Source organism: Sciurus carolinensis, chromosome 7 (assembly GCF_902686445.1).
Source record: "Sciurus carolinensis chromosome 7, mSciCar1.2, whole genome shotgun sequence".
In the NCBI taxonomy this organism is placed as follows: domain Eukaryota; kingdom Metazoa; phylum Chordata; class Mammalia; order Rodentia; family Sciuridae; genus Sciurus; species Sciurus carolinensis.
This window is the reverse complement of record NC_062219.1, coordinates 21,814,446-21,832,229: the sequence shown is the minus strand read 5'-3', so window position 1 is coordinate 21,832,229 and position 17,784 is coordinate 21,814,446. Positions and strand designations below refer to the sequence as shown.

General features: G+C 41.4%; 1 protein-coding gene across 1 annotated transcript in view; it reads right to left on the bottom strand.

Annotated features, from left to right (window-relative positions):
- Positions 1–17,419, bottom strand: part of Plagl1 (PLAG1 like zinc finger 1) — a 100,311-nt gene extending 82,892 nt beyond the window's left edge. The window contains exon 1 of the mRNA XM_047559028.1: positions 17,119–17,419. The gene's annotated coding sequence lies outside the window, so the exon portion shown is untranslated. The remainder of the gene's footprint in view (positions 1–17,118) is intronic.
- Between the last annotated feature and the right edge of the window lie 365 nt (positions 17,420–17,784).

Genomic DNA, 17,784 nt, shown 5'->3' with positions numbered 1-17,784 from the left:
ACAAATGACAACACAGCCACGGTCTTCATTTGGGTACTATCTTCACACAGGGCTAGACTCATGTTAGCCCTTTCAACTGAGCTAAAAATCAACCTTTGGAAGCTCAGATCAGAGTGGCGCTTTTACTTTTGAAAGGCATGATGCCCTTTGTCATAGGATATATTGGAAGGTCAGGAACAAGACACATAAAAGTACCACAGACAAGTTGAAGCAGCAGCCGGGTAAAAGATCATTCCTTTTCCTTCCTGCTCACTCCTTGTCCCAAGTTACATCCACCTTTTACCACCGCTGAGGAGTCCTAGAGCTCCAGTCAGTCCATTTGAGAACTATTACTTTACCTATTTTGACACATTTGCTCTTTTATTTTTTAATTTATTTTTATTGTAAACAAATGGGATACATTTTGTTTCTCTGTTGACACATTCACTCTTCACAAAATAGACTTTATATTTTAGAATCGTTTCAGAAAAACTGAGAAGGTACAGAGCTCCATATACCTCCTCCCTGCATAGGCCCAGCCTCCCCATCACCAGCACCCCACCAGAGTGGTGCGCTGGCTACATCTGAGGGACCTACCCTGACCCATTGTTCTCATGCAGACCATAGGTCAGATCAGAGTTCACTGTTGGAGTTGCACATTTTATGGCTGGACAAAAGTATAACTGCATGCATCGACCATTACAGTAGTATATACAATAGTGTCACTGCCCCGTGAGTCCCCTGGGCTCTACCTGTCCATCACTCCCTCTCCTAACCACTGACAACCATAGTCTTTACTGTCCCCATAATTCTACCTTTTTCAAAATGTCCTACAGTTGAAGTCTTGCAGGACGTAGGTTTCCAGGTTGGTCTATCTCACTTAGTAATGCGCAGCTCTCTGGTGGCTTGAGAGCTCCTTTCTTTTTAGGACTGAATAATCTTCCATTGTCTGAATGTGCCAGTTTACCAAGTCACCTACTGAAGGACTCCTTGGCTACTTCCTAGTTTGGGCAATTATACATAAAGATTCTATAAACATCCTTGTGTGGGTTTTTTTTATTAATATGGACAGAAGTTTTTAATTCTTTTGAGTAATTATGAAGAAGTGCAATGGCTGGATCATATAGTAGGAATACATGTAGTGTTTCGAAAAACTGCCAAACTTCCCTCTGAAGATAAATCCACCTTTTCTTTTGATGGGGGGTGATTTCTGGGCATGAAACCCAAGGCCTTTAAGTATGCTAGGCAAGAGCCTACCACTAAGTTACATCCCCAGCATTCACTCATTAAACAGTGTCAAGACCTGTATCAAGACAGGTTGGATAACATTGTGCACATTGTACACGGATAATAATGACTCTTGTTCCATTTACCCCTAGCTAGCTAGAAACTCATGCTTCTCCTAAATATTAACAAGCTATTTACAAATATGTAAATATTAACCAGTACAGAATAAGACACTAAAAACATTTTTCTTCTGATCACAGAAGTGCACTACCTGTACACCTGGCCAAGCACTTGCCCATCAGTGTCAGGAAGAGGCACAGCCCTGTGCCAGTTTCTCCCTGGAAGGTTTGATGTGGTGCTCCAGAGAACCATAGCCTGCCTTCCCTGAGCCAGATACCACTCTCAATGCACCCCAAAGATCTCAAACCCAAGCTGCTAAAAGACACTATACTCCCTTTGATCCTCCTCCAAAAACATCACCAACATTAGCTTCGTCAGCTCATTCCTCTAGTCCTTCTCCGAACTTAAGTAATTGGGTCCCAAGAAAAGGGATCATTAGAGGGGTTGCCAATGCCCTGCCATGTCATAATACTTCTCTTCATTTTCTCTATCTCTACAGGCTTCTTTTCTCCATTCAGCCCAAAGTCCTCAGGTTCACGAATTCACGAAAATTCCTGCCCAAGGGAAATTATTGTGGTTGGATGTTCATTCAGATCTCCATCGAGGTTTAGGCTGAAACCAATGAATGCTTAAGGATCTCCAAGAACAGTGCCTCCAAATTCACACACTGATACTGAAGCTAAAAGTTGGGAGTTGTTGCCAAAACAATACTTGAACGTAAATTCATACAGACTAGAATTTCTCTCAAGAGAAATGACTTCCAATTTGGGAGAGGTTATCATAACTTATTAAGTCAAAATCATGGAAATCTGACACATGCCTGATAAACCCAAGGAAAGGCTGGTGGTGATCTGAAGTCCAGAGAAGGGAGACTTGAAGAGGAGCCTTTGATCGCTTGTTGCATCCCAGGCACTGTGTAAGGGTGCAGCTGGCCTGCAAGCAGCCAGGACGTGCCGCCCACCCACAGGTGAAGGGCGGATCAGACTCCTGGGGCTTTGTGGCACTATCATTGAAGATCAGTGACTCTTTGCTAGTTTCTCAATAAGTAGCTCTCTGATATTTATTTGGTTTCCTTGCTGTGAAGGAAATACCTACATCTACTATGGAAAAAGTACACAAACGCAGCAGGCACTTTCATCTTTCTGTTGTAAAATAATGATCCAAAAATGGGATGTGTTCATTAGAAACTATTCTGAAAATTTATACACCAATAACATGGAAAATTTTGAAGACTTCTAAAAATTTCTAGGGACCTACCCAAACTAAATCAGAAGGACATACACAAGTTAAACTGATCAAATTCAAGCAGTGAAATAGAAGAAGCCATCAAAAGCCTATCGATCAAGAAAAGAACAGGACCAGATGGATTCTCAGCTGAGTCTTACAGACCTTCAAAGAAGAATTAACACCAATATTCCTCAAATTATTCCATAAAATAGAAAAGGAAGGAACCCTTCCAAACTCATTCTATGAAGCTAGTATCACTCTGATACCAAAACCAGACGCATCAAAGAAAGAAAACTTCAGACCAATATTCCTGATGAACACAGATGGAAAAATTCTCAGTAAAATTCTGGCAAATCACATACAAAAACATATGAAAAAGATAGTGCACCATGATCAAGTGGGGTTCATCCCAGGGATGCAAGATTGGTTCAACATATGAAAAATCAATAAACGTGATCACATTTGTTATGGTTTGGATGTGAGGTGTCTCCCAAAAGCTCACGTGAGACAGTGCAAGAAGGTTCAGAAGAGAAATGATCGGGTTAAAACTCTTACAACCCAATCAGTGAGTTAATCCCTGATGGGATTAAATGACGTGGTAGGATGTGTCTGGAGGAGGTGGGAATTGGGGTGTGGCTTTGGGGTACATATTTTGTATCTAGAGAGTGGAGTTTCTCTCTCTGCTTCCTGATGACATGAGTTGCTTCCCCTGCCACCCTCTTCCACCATGATGTTCAGCCTCACCTCGAGCCCCGAGGAATGGAGCTGGCCTTTTTTGAACTGAGACCTCTGAAACCGTGAGCCTTCAAATAAACCTTTCCTCCTCTACAATTGTGCTGATCAGATCATTTAGTCACAGCAGGAAAAAAGCTGACTAAAATAACAAACTTAAAAACAAGAATCACATGATCATCTCAATAGATGCGGAGAATGCATTTGACAAAATACAACACCCTGACTGCGCCTGCACCCCCCACCCTGCCGCAGACAGATGCCAGTCTGCCTCTCCCACTGCAGACTGACTTGGTGTGCCTGCCCACACCCCTGTGCAGACTCGATGCGCTCACCCTGAGGCTCCCCAGCTTCTATGGAGGCTGGTGTGGACATTTTGAATTATTCCTGAGGGCAAGGCCACCATCATTGGTGGGGGCAGCTTCCTTCCTGAGACACCTGCAGGAGACTGGAGGCCCTTTGACAGGTACCTCTATTTACTCACTTACATTCTACACCCTTCCCCATACTCCTTCATTCACCAATAGAAATACTGCAAATAATAATCAAACTCATCCTGTTTATTACAATAATGTTAAAGTCTTTATAGGGGCTATCTGGTTCAGGGATGCATTTTGTTTGTATTGGGTGTTGCTAATATTGATCTCCCCCTCAGAGGAGAGGTACTGGAAAACTGCAGGTTCACAATGAGCCTGCAGGGGGAAACTTCAACCTCAGATCTTCACTGCTAGAGGGGAATATACAGAGACAATATGAAAAAACAGGGGAAGAAAGTGTCCCTAACAAATCAAGATGCTATTTTGATGAAATCCAGTGACAGTATGGCAGTAGAAATGACAGAATACAAGTTCAGAATCTGCATAATTAAAATGATCCATGAAGCAAAAGATGAGATAAGAGAGCAAATGCAGGCAATGCATGATCACTCCAATAAACAGTTAAAGAGCAAATGCAGGAAGCAAAACAGCACTTCAATAAAGAGATAGAGATTCTGGAAAAAAAAAATACTTGAAATGAAAGAAACAATAAGCCAAATTAAAAACTCAAAAGAAAGCATCACCAACAGAATAGATCTTATGGAAGACAGAATCTCAGACAATGAAGACAAAATAGTTAATCTTGAAAATAAAGTTGAACAAACTGACAATATGGTAAGAAATCATGAATGGAACCTCCAAGAATTATGGGAGATCATGAAAAGATCAAATTTAAGAATTATGGAATTAAGGAAGGCAGAGAGATAAAAAAAAGGGGGGGGGGAATGAACAACTTGTTCAACAAAATATCAGAAAATTTCCTGAATCTGAAAAATGAAATGGAAAATCAAATACAAGAGACTTATACAACACAAGGTGCACAAAACTACAACAGATCCACACCAAGTCACATTATAATACCTCACATAGGAAATAAAGAAAGGATTTTAAAGGCTTCAAGAGAAAAGTGTAAGATTACATATAAAGGGAAACCAATATGGACATCAGCAGAATTTTTTAGCCCAGACCCTAAAAGCAAGAAGGGACTGGAACAATATATTTCAAGCTCTGAAAGAACATGGATGTCAATCAAGAATCCTATACCCAGCAAAACTAACCTTCAGATTTGATGATGAAATAAAGTCTTTCTACAATAAACAAAAGTTAAAAGAATTTACAAATAGAAAGCTTGCACTACAGAACATTCTCAGCAAAATATTTTATGAGGAGGAAATGAAAAACAACAATACAAGTCAGCAAAGGAACTACCCTAAAGGAAAAGTCAATCAAAGCAGAAACCAAATCAAGTTAAAAACCAAAAATAAGCTAAAATGACCAGGAAATCAAATCATATCACAATAATAACCCTGATTGTCAATGGCCTAAACTCATTAATCAAAAGACACAGACTGGCAGACTGGATTAAAAGAAAGACCCAACAATATATTGCCTTCAAGAGACTCATCTCATAGAAAAAGACATTCACAGATAAAGGTGAAAGGATGGGGAAAAATAAACCATGCACATGGACTCAGTAAAAAAGCAGGAGTCTCCATCCTCATACCAGATAAAGTGAACTTCAAACCTAAGTTAGAAGGGATAAAGCAGGACACTTTAGGAAGAAAGCATAAATCAGCAAGACATAACAATTTTAAATATTTATGCCCCAAATAATGGAGCATCTCAATTTTAAGAATCAAACAGACCAAAAACAATGATAGTGGGGGACTTTAGCACCCTGCTCTCACCACTGGATAGCTCCTCCAAACAAAAACTGAACAAAGAAACTACAGAACTAAATACTACAATCAATGATATAGACTTAATGGATATTTACAGAGTATTTCATCCATCATCAAGTGAATATACTTTCTTCTCAGCAGCTCATGGATCCTTCTCCAAGATAGACCATATGCTATGCCACAAAGAAGTCATTAGTAAATACAAAAAAAAAAAAAAAAATAGAGATACTACCTTGTATCCTATCAGACCATAATGGAATGCAATTAGAAATCAACAATAAAATAACAAACAAAAACTACTCCTACACCTGGAGACTAAATAATATGCTATTGAATGATGCAATGATAACAGAAGACATCAGGAAAAAAATTTTAAAAATCTTAGAGGTAAATGAGAACAATGACACAACATATCAAACTCTCTGGGACACTATGAAAGCAGTACTAAGAGGAAAGTTCATTGCACCAAGCTCATACATTAAAAAATTAAAAGTCAACAACTAAATGACCTAACATTACATCTCAAAGCCCTAGAAAAGAAGAACAGATCAACACCAAAATAGTAAGAGACAGGAAATAATTAAAATTACAGCTGAAATCAATGAAACTGAAACAAGAGAAACAATTCAAAAATTGACAAAACAAAAAGTTGGTTCTTTGAAAAAGTAAACAAATTGATAAACCCTTAGCCACACTAATGAAGAAGAGAGAGAAAACTCAAAGTACTAGAATTCGTGATGAAAAAGATCATGACAGACACCATTGAAATACATAATTAGAAGCTACTTTGAAAACCTATATTCCAACAAAATAGAAAATACCGAAGATATTGACAAATTTCTAGAGACATATGATCCTCCCAAACTGAATCAGAAAGACGTACACAATTTAAACAGATCAATATCAAGCACTGAAATAGAAGAAGCTATCAAAAGCCTACCAACCAAGAAAATCCCAGGACTAAATGGATTCTGAGCTGAATTCTACAAGACCTTTAAAGAAGAACTAATACCAATCCTCCTCAAAGTATTCCAGGAAATAGAAAAGGAGGGAACCCTTCCAAACTCATTCTATGAAACTAGTATCACTCTGACACCAAACCAGATAAAGACTCATCAAGGAAAGAAACTTTAGACCAATATCCCTGATGAACACAGATGCAAAAATTCTTAACAAAATATTGGCAAATCGCATACAAAAACATATTAAAAAGATAGTGCTGCATGATCAAGTGGTATTTATTCTAGGGATGCAAGGTTGATTCAACATCTGGAAATCAATAAATGTAATTCATCACACAATAGACTTAAAGTTAAGAATCATATGATTATTTCAATAGATACTGTGAAAGCGTTTGATAAAATACAGCACCTCTTCATGCTTAAAACAATAGAAAATATAGGGATAGTGGGAACATATCTCAACAATGTAAAGGCTATCTATGCTAAGTCCATGGCTAACATCATTCTTAATGGAGAAAAACTGAAAGCATTCCCTCTAAAAACTGGAGCAAGAGAGTGATGCCCTCTTTCACCACTTCTATTCAACATTGTCCTTGAAACACTAGCCACAGCAATTAGACCAAAGAAATTAAAGGGATACAAATAGAAAAAGAAGAACTCAAACTGTCACTATTTGCCGATGACATGATTCTATATATACAGGATCCAAAAACTCCACCAGAAAACTTCTAGAACTAATAAATGAATTCAGTAAAGTAGCAGGATATAAAATCAATATACATAAATCTAATGCATTTCTATTCATAAGTGATGAATCCTCAGAAAGAGATATTAGGAAAACTACTCCATTCACAATAGCCTCAAAAAAAAAAAAAAATACTTGGGAATCGTTCTAACAAAAGACCTCTACAATGAAAACTACAGAACACTAAAGAAAGAAATTGAAGAAAACCTTTGAAGATGGAAGATTTCCCATGTTCTTGGATAGGCACAATTAATATTGTCAAAATGGTCATTCTACCAGGGGTGCTATACAGATTCAATGCAATTCCAATTAAAATCCTAGTGACATTCCTCATAGAAATAGAGAAAGCAATTATGAAATTCATCTGGAAGAATAAGAGACCTTGAATTGACAAAATAATCCTGAGCAGGAAAAGTAGAGGAGGAGTTATCACAATACCAGACCTTAAACTATACTAGAGAGCAATAGTAATAAAAACAGCATGGTATTGGCACCAAAATAGACAGGCAGACCAATGGCACAGGATAGAAGTCACAGAGACAAACCCACATAAATATAGTTACCTCATACTAGACAAAGGAGCCAAAAACATACAATGGAGAAAAGATAGCCTGTTCAACAAATGGTGCTGGCAAAACTGGAAATCCATATGCAGTGAAATGAAATTAAACCTCATCTCTCATGCTGCACAAAACTCAACTCAAAATGGATCAATGACTTAGGAATTAGACCAGAGACCCTGCAACAGATAGAAGGAAAAGCAGGCCGAAATCTTTATCATGTTGGCTTAGGATTAGACTTCCTTAACAAGACTCCCAAAGCACAAGAAATCAAAGCAAGAATCAGTAAATGGGACGGACTCAAACTAAAAAGTTTTCTTCAGTAAAGGATACAATCAATAAGGTGAAAAGAAAACCCACAGAATGGGAGAAAATCTTTTCCACATACTCTTCAGATAGAGCACTTATCTCCAAAATTTATAAAGAACTTACAAAACTTTACACCAAAAATACAAAGAACCCAATCAACAAATGGGCCAAGGAACTGGAAGACACTTTACAGAAGAAGACATACAGGCAATTAATAAATATATGAAAAAGTTTTCAACATCTCTAGTAATTAGAGAAATGCAAATTAAAACAACTCTAAGATTTCATCTTACTCCAATTAGAATGGCTATTCTCAAGAACAGAAACAATAATAAATGTTGGCATGAATGTGGGGGGAAAAGGCACACTTCTACATTGCTGGTGGAGTTGCAAATTGGTGCAGTCACTCTGGAAAGCAGAGTGGAGAATCCTCAGAAAACTTGGAATGGACACACCTTTTGACCCAGTCATCCCACTCCTAGGTTTATACCAAAGGACTTAAAATTAGCATACTACAGTAACACAGCCACATCAATATTTATAGCAGCTCAAATCACAATAACTAGATTGTGGAACCAACCTAAATGTCCTTCAACAGATGAATGGATAAAGAAACTGGTATATATACACAATGGAATATTATTTAGCCATAACAAAGAATAATATTATGGCATTTGCAGATAAATGGATGGAATTGAAGAATATCATGCTAAGTGAAATAAGCCAATCTCAAAAAACAAAAGGCTAAATGTTTTTCCTGATAAGTGGTTGATGATATATAATGGGGGTGAGGGGATGGGAGGTGAGAGAAGAATGGAGGAACTTTAGATTATGTAGAAGGAAATGAGAGGGTAGGGGGTATGAAAAATGGTGGAATGAGACAGACATTACCCTAGGTACATGTATGATTACACAAATGGTATGAATCTATATCATGTACAACCATAGAAATGAAATGATGTACCCCATTTGTGTACAATGAATCAAAATGCAGTCTGTAAAAACAATAAAATAAAATAAAAAATACAACACCCTTTCATGGTCAAAACACTAGAAAAACTGGAGGTAGTCAGAACATACCTCAACATTGTAAAAGCTATCTATGCTAAGCCCAAGGTCAACATCATTCTAAATGGACAAAAATTGAAAGCATTCCCTCGAAAAATTGAAACAAGGGTGTGCTCTTACTACCTCTATTCAACATCGTCCTTAAAACTATAGCCAGAATAATTAGACAGAAGAAAGAAGTATAGAAAAAGAACTCAAACTATCACTATTTGCTGATGACATAATTATCTGGAAGATCTAAAACACTCCACCAGAAAACTTCTAGAACTAATAAATGAATTCAGCAAAGTACAATGATATAAAATCAACACCCATAAATCAATGGTATTCCTATTACATCAGTGATGAATTCTCTCCTAAAGAGATTAGGAAAACTACCCCATTCACAATAGCCTCAAAAAAAAAAAAAAAAACTTAGAACTCAATCTAACAAAAGAGATCAAAGACCTCTACAATGAAAACAACAGAACACTAAAGAAAAAAAGTAAAGAAGACCTTAGAAGATGGGAAGATCTCCCATGCTCTTGAATAGGCTGAATTAATATTGTCAAAATGCCATACTACCAAAAGCATTACACAGATGTAATGCAATTCCTATTAAAATTCCAATGACATTCTTCATAGAAATGAAAAAGCAATCATGAAATTCATTTGGAAAAATAAGAGACCAAGAATAGACAGAGCAATCCTTAGCAGGAAGAGTGAAGCAGGAGGCAACACAATACCAGACCTTAAACTATATTACAGAGCCATAGTAACAAAACTGGCATGGTATTGGCACCAAAACAGATACACAGACCAATGATACAGAATAGAAGACACAGAGACAAACCCACATAAATACAGTCACCTCATACTAGACCAATGTTGGCCGTGGCAAATAAATTATTGCTTTGAACTCCATAGGCTTGTACAGCGTGACTGCCACATCTGGGAATCTTTCCATGCAGAGGTATAGACAGACACAACCATTTGTGGGTGGCTGCTGTTAATGGGGCTAATTTCATACCTGACATGGAATTTATGAGTCTGATAGCTTTGAATTTAGATGACTGCTAGCCTTGGGTGAAAGAGACAGCAGTGCTCCCAAGTGGCTTTGAGGTGCCAGCTGCCTACAGCCCAGAAGAATTACTGTGCAAATGATAAAGCTCCAATTAGGCCTGCCTCACAACCTCCTGCCTCTTGTTTATCTTAAAGAATGCTTCCTAACAATAAATGTCTTTGATGTGTTCCCCTATTAAACAAAGATTGGTGGGCTTTCTCTCTGTTAGGATCAGACCCATCAGGTCTCTTTTCCACCTCTCAAACCCCGGCTTAAACTATATTTCTTGTGTCCTTCCTCTTTGTTAATATTATTGTTCCTGCCTTTTACTTCTAGCTGGCCCCTACCTCCTTAACCGGTTATTGAGTCCCTTGCTGCGCAGGCTGTGGCATGAGACAAAGGCACCAAAAATATTCATTGGAGAAAAGGATAGGGTTGGGGAGATAGCTCAGTTGGTAGAGTGCTCACCTCATAAGCACAAGGCCCTGGGTTCAATCCCCAGTACTGGGGAAAAAAAAAAAAAAAAAAAAAAAAGGATAGACTCTTCAACAAATGGTGCGGGGAAAACTGGAAATCCATATGTAGCAAAATGAAACTAAACCCCTATCTCTCACTCTGCACAAAACTCAACTCAAAGTAGATCAAAGACTTAAGCACTAGAACAGAAACCCTGTGCCTAAAAGAAGAAAAAATAGGCCCAAATCTCTACCATGTCAGCTTAGGAACTGATTTCCTTAACAAGACTCAAAGTGCAAGAAGTGAAATCAGGATCAATAAATGGTATGGATTCAAACTAAAAAGCTTTTTCTCAGCAAAGGAAACTATCAATAATGTGAAAAGAGGGTCTACAGAATGTGAGAAAACCTTTATCACATGCACCTCAGATACAGCATGAACTTCCAGGATATACAAAAAGCTCAAAAAGCAACACCAAAAATACAAACCACCCAATCAATAAATGGGTTAAGAAACTGAACAGACTTTAGGGAAGAAGATATACAATCAATCAACAAATATATAAAAAAATGTTCAACATCTCTAGCAATTAGAGAAATGCAAATCAAAACTATTCTAAGATTTCATCTCACTCCAATCAGAATAGCAATTATCAAGAATACAAGCAATAAGAGTTGGTGAGGACGTGGGGATAAAGGTACACTCATACATTGCTAGTGGGACTGCAAATTGTTGCAACCACTCTGGAAAGCAGTATGGAGATTCCTCAGAAAACTTGGATTGGAACCACCATTTGACCCAGCTATCTCACACCTTGGTTTATACCCAAAGGACTTAAAATCAGGATACTACATCACCGTTTATAGCAGCTCAACTCACAATAGGTAAAGTATGGAACGAACCACACTAGGTGTCCTTCAACAGATGAATGGATAAAGATAATGTGTGTGTGTGTATGATGGAATATTACTCAGTTTTAAAGAAGAATGAAATTATGGCATTTGCCAATAAATGGATAGAGTTGGAAAATATCATGCTAAGCTAAATAAGTCAACCCCCCAAAAGCAAACATATGCGGATGCTAAATTCACAATTGTGGGGGTTGGCTAGGGAAGAGTAGAAGTACTTTGGATTAAGCAGAGGGGAGTGAAAGGAAGGGAGGGTGTATGGGAATAGGATGGATAGTAGAATGACATGAACATTAAAACCCTATGAGCATATATGACTACACCACCAGTGTGATCCTACATCACATACAACCAGAAGAATGAGAAATTATACTCCATTTATGTATGTTGTGTCCAAATGCATTCTGTCACGTGTAACTAATTAGAACAAATTTTAAAAATAGGATGTGTTTGTTTCCCATGAGTTTACTCAACACAACTGAGATTAGCAGGTCTTGCTCAGGTTTCCTCACCAACTGGGCAGGATTCAAGGACCTGTCATGTCACTGTTAACAAAGACCCCAAAGTCCTCACACCCTCTCCAATTTTCTTTTCCTAGAGACACTGTGGCTTCCTGCTCTGGAACTTCCCTTGCTAAGAATAGGGAAGTTATCATTTATTCTGCAATACAGTGTGGACATCTGTTAGAAGAATCTTGGAATCAGTAATGTTTTGGATTTGGCATTTTTTCCCCCAGATTTCAGAATATTTGCAGGCAAATAATGAGCTATGTTGTGGAGGGGACTCAAGTCTAAACATAAAATTCATTATGTACCTTATATGTACTTTATTCACAAAGCCGAAAGGTAATTTTATACCATATTTTTAGTGTGCCTGTGTTTTACCTGTGTCTTATCACATGAGGTCAGACGTGGAATCTTCCACTTGTGGCACCGTGTTGGTGCTCGAAAAGTTTCAGATTTGGGAGCATTCTGGATTTCAGATTTTCAGATTAGGGTTATAGCCCTTACCCCTTACCCTAACTCTAACTTTCCCAGATATTAATACATTTAGCAAAGATATTCAGCAAATAGCTCCCCCAGCTGCTCTGGAGCTTCAGTACCTGCTGAAGAAGCTGAGGAAGTTTTGCCATTTTCCCCAGTTCCTAGGTTGCCCAGGAAGCCTGCTTTAGATAGACTCAGGGTGCCTGGGGCCAATTTGGGAGGCCAGCCTCAAGGTCCCTGGTTCTTAGTACCTCTACTTTCAGTACTCTGTCCCTAACATCACCTCACTGCCCCACCATCACTTTCAGGTGACTAAGGATTTGAAAAGTGAGAATGACGTTAGCAAATGGAAAGTTCCCTCTCCTCTTTCATGAGGTTCAAGCCTTACAAAAGCCCTCTGAGCCCTTCCTTTCAGGAGACTGAGCTGCACCATTTAGCATTTATATTCATGTATTTCAACCCGTTGTTTCCTCTTTGTTCCCTTAAATGCTGGCTTTTACCTTGGTGTGCCACTTGTAGTACCCAATGTCACATTAGGCCCACAGCTGGTATGCAATACACTTTGTGATTCATTCTGAAGGTTAAGGGTGCTGAACTGAGTTGGGCACTATGACCCATGCCTGTAATCCCAGCTACCTGGGAGGTTGAGGCAGGAAGATGGCGAGTTTGGGGCCAGCCTGGGCAACTGACCAAGTTCCTGCCTCAAAAAAAATATACATAAAGGGCTGGGGATGTAACTCAGTGGTGTAGGCTCCTGAGTTCAATCCCCAGTACTGTAAAAACAAACAAACAAAAACCCTGAATTGAAATACATGAAAGAGGGGACCAGGTGCATCTAACACTAGAAACGTGATCTATGACAATTAAGGATGCTTCTTCCTAAGAAAATAAATAAAACATTGGTAACTCCTTTCCAAAAGTCTTCCTTTACACTTTTCTGTGTTCTTATTTTTCAGTTAAGGGATTCCTGGTCATAATTTTGCATTTCAAGTTACCAATTATCATCCTAAAATCTGACCCACACCCATGAGTTCTTTGCACAGATTCATAGTCCCCCCTTGCACCTATGTAGGGACCAAACGCGTGAAAGGGGATATGCCAGGAAATAAGATTTCTGACACCAGAACCACCACCTGCAGATGAAAGCAGTTAAGTTGCTGAGTTTAGAAAAAAAAAAAAAAAAAGCTATTTTTCTAATAATATAACAATACATTACTGGAAGTTGGAGAGAGGGGTTCCCCCTTTTCAAGTTCTCCCATATATGACTTCCTTATGGTTTTTCAACCATCTCCTCCCCAGAATGAACTAAAGAGTCTTGGAATGAAAAATGCAATTATCAAGAAATCAACAAGGAGTACTTGAAAGCGGATCGCAGTGTGAGCAGAACTGCAAGAGACACCAACATTACAGCCTTTGCTCCTTCCAACTCCAGGATGACCAGAATGGGATCAGTCACAGCACAAACACAAAATTAAATTCCAAAAGACACAGCTCCTCGGTTCAGTTCTGCTGCCCATCAGCTCCAGGGCTTTAGCCGCCCAATCCTTCCCAATTCCACTTTCTTTCTACAGCTGTGAAAGGAGGGAACAGAGTGATCTGAGCAGGCTGCCAGTGCTTCCACCAGGCTCATTGAAGGTGAGCCAAGGTCAAGGGCAGCCACCACTCCAGATCACAGCCTCATTGCAGCCAGGTGCCTCCAACACCACCGACTATTCATCTGCATTGGTCCCTTGCAGATAAGCTTGTTTTCCCATTTTACAAATAAGCAGAGGCTGATTAAGGATCTTGTCTAAGGTCAACAGCTAGCAAGTTCTTCCAAGGGGGTGGGGGGAGCTCATGCTTCAACCATCACTTACACTCCTTCCCTCTACAGACATGACATTTGAAATAACTTTTAAAACCAAGAACCCATGCATACTTTCAATAAAAATGTGTAAGACAAGGAGCCCCCAAAGAAGCTGGCCACCAGATTTGATTCGCTCATTTCTCAGGCCCACTTGCAATTTTACCAGTCCAATCTCCTCCCCACCTCCCTTTTCTAGATGGTCCCTTTCTATTCCTGCTTCATTTCCTTTTGTGCCCCCTCCTCTACTGTCACTTTGTTTTTGTACAATGAGAAAAATTAAAGCCACTTTTAAACGTTCACGTAATCAAATTTGTCTACTATTTTCAAGTGGGACTACTTAGGAAGAACAGGACACACTTTGAATCTTTTTTTAAAACAACCCCTTTCTTGTGTTAACTTTAGACATAGCTGAGACTTCACAGACCTAAAATGGCAGAATGCCTACTAAAAAAAGTCATCGTGAAACCCAGTCATTTCCATTTTAGATTATCAGTACATGATTATACTTAATTTTATCAGATTGAAAACACACAAACAAGAAACTTAAGCTGTATGCACAGCTTTTACAGAAGGGCCCTATTTACCCAGTTCATGTTGCTGCCTGTGGCTGCCCACCCTCTACCCAAGATCTAGGAGCTGCTCCCCTCTCTGAGCCACAGGGCACTGTGTTTATTCTATACTTTTATTAGTATCATAACCAGATCATATTGGAGGTTGTTTTCACACTGGTCTCCTTGTTCCCCCAAATGGGGAGGGCTTGGACAAAAATACTCTATTCATTTGTGAATTCTGAGAATGGCTAGTACATGAAGAGCATCAACATGTGTCTGATGAATGATGGAAAATAAATTCACATTGAGGAAAAACAGAGCTTTCAGACAGACTGGGGTTATCAAAGGGCAGGACAGTTGGGTGAGTCGTGACTGTTGACCAAAGGAAAAACACTCTAAAACCTTTGTTTTGTTTGGTTTTTGGTACTGGGGATTAAACCCAGGGGCGCTTAATCACCAAGCCATATCCCCAGTCCTTTTTTATATTTTATTTAGAGACAGCGTCTAAGTGGCTTAAGGCCTCACTAAATTGCTGAGGCTGACCTTGAACTCATGATCCTCCTGCCTCAGCCTCCAGAGCCACTGGGATTACTGGCGTTCCGCACTGCGCCCGGCTAAGCCTTTGGTTCTTAAGAAAAAACACATATGGCGCATTTTTCAAGCTGTCCTCTGAAGGGGAGCTGGCTCATTTTTCCACCAGGATTATAGTGATTTTCTGAGTTACAGCTTTCTTTGTCACAGATCAGATCACCTGAAAACTAGCCTTCTGCTCCTATGCCTGACAAAGGTACTCTTCACACCCGCGACTTCTCCCAAACCTCGCTGGCCGAACTCTGTTGTCACCTGCACCTTATTCTGATTTCTCCCTTTTCCACACCCTTCCTTATACACAATTCTATTTTAACTCGGTAATGAGTTCTTAGAGGCACCTCACAGGTGAGAAAACATTGTGCTTTAAGAGTGTTCAAGGTCACAGTGAGTGGAACTCAGTTCTACCTCCTGGTTTCCATCTTGGGTTGGGCGACAGGCAGCAAAATCCCCCAGGAAGCTTTCACCAAAACTCACACCCACAGGCTTTAGCCCCAACCGCTTCTGATTCAGAACCTCTGGGGTGGCCCCAACCCGTGACCTTTGAAAAACTCTCCAGGTGCCGACTCAGGTCAGACAGCCCAGCAACAAACACCACAGCCTTTTAACGTCATCAGTCCTCCGGGACACGTGGAGTTATTCTTATTCAATGTGGTCAAAAGGGTGCGGGGCACGTAGCTTAGTGGTGGCGCTGCTCAGCGTGCGCCGGGTCCTTGGTTCAGTCCCCAGTCCCGCAAGGGTTTAAAAAAAAAAAAAAAAAAAAAACCTGCTCAATAGAGAGTACCTCACACCACTGTCACAACTATTTTAATACAAGGAGTGGCTCCCGAGGTCCGTAACCTCTGCACATCTGGTAAACCAAATTAGCACCCGGGACAACCTTTCCCTTGGCGACAACGTTCCTCTATACTGAGCCACCGCCACCCGTACACGGTTCATACACGGCTGCGCACCGGCCAAAGTCACTGCCACCTCGGTGGAGGGAACGCGTCCTGCCCGCCACCCAAGAGCACCCAGCCCTCCCCATCCTCTATGCGCCGACGGGCCCCAAGTTCCTTTCCTCCCGAAGTCTGCGGGGACTTCCCCGGCCCGCCACTGGGCCACTTTCTTCCCATCAACTCCGTCTCTCAGGGCACAGACTTCGCCGGAACTTGAAATTCTCACGTTTGGGTGGTTCAGAAACGATCACCCTGCGGGCCGCGCAGGCCCCGCCCCCACCGGTCCCGCCCCTCACCCCGCCCCGCCCCCGCGCGATGGCAGGACACGCCCCCTGCGCCGGGACCGCCGGGCAAGCGCTAGGTGGCGGCTCCCCGACTTGACCGTCACCCGCCCCGCCCTCGCCAGGACCGGAGCGAGGGACGCTAGAGAAACGGGAAGCGCGCCGAGCCGCACGAAGACGGCCGCCAGAGTCCCGTGCGCCCGCACCCCCTGGTCTCCGCAGCGGGACGCGAGGCGACAGCCTCAGTAGGGCAGCGTAGCCCGCCCTGCGGCGGCTCAGTGCGCCTGTGGACACCTGTGGTCCTGCTGGCGGCACCGCCCAGCGCGCGCGTTGGAGCGCCGCGCCCCTGCTCCCGCCGCCTCCCCGCCCGCGCCTCACCTGCGCTTCCTCCCGACTCGCCGTCCAGTTTCCCCCACGTGTAAAGTCCTCAAACTCGTGTCCGCCGTGCTCGGAGGGCAGCGAGGGGGTCTGGGCGGCTGCAGGGCGTGCTGCGCGGCTGCGACTTGGCTGCGTGGAAAAGGGGAAGGGGAGGAAGGGGCGGGTGCCGCGGCCCGGTGATCCCCTCCGACCCGGGCCTGCTCACTGCAGCTGCCTTGGGGACTTTGCGCGATTATTATCCGCCCCCGTGTTTGCAACTCTGCCTTTCCCACGAGACTATTTTCATCACCTTGGGCGGTTAAGAGTGTGGGCCCTAGAGTTATCTGCCTCGGATCTTGCTCCATTACTTGGCAAGTGCACGAGCTTAGGTAACGTCACCCCTCTCTGCAAAGAGAGTGATAATACTTATCCAGGAGCGAATCCACGTGTTGCGTGCCTGAAACTTTTGAAACACCTGGCGGCAGGAGGTCACTTCGGTACAAGGGAGCGGGCCCAAAGTTGAATGTTCATTAGATTCACATTGCCAAACTGCTTCTGTAACCTTCGTAAGATTGTTGCTGGAATTAAATGAGACGAACCTGTGAGGGACCTAGCATAACGCCTGGCACACCAACAGGTGCTGTTTATGAGCATCATTTTCCTGTAACCGATCTGGGGGACCAGGGA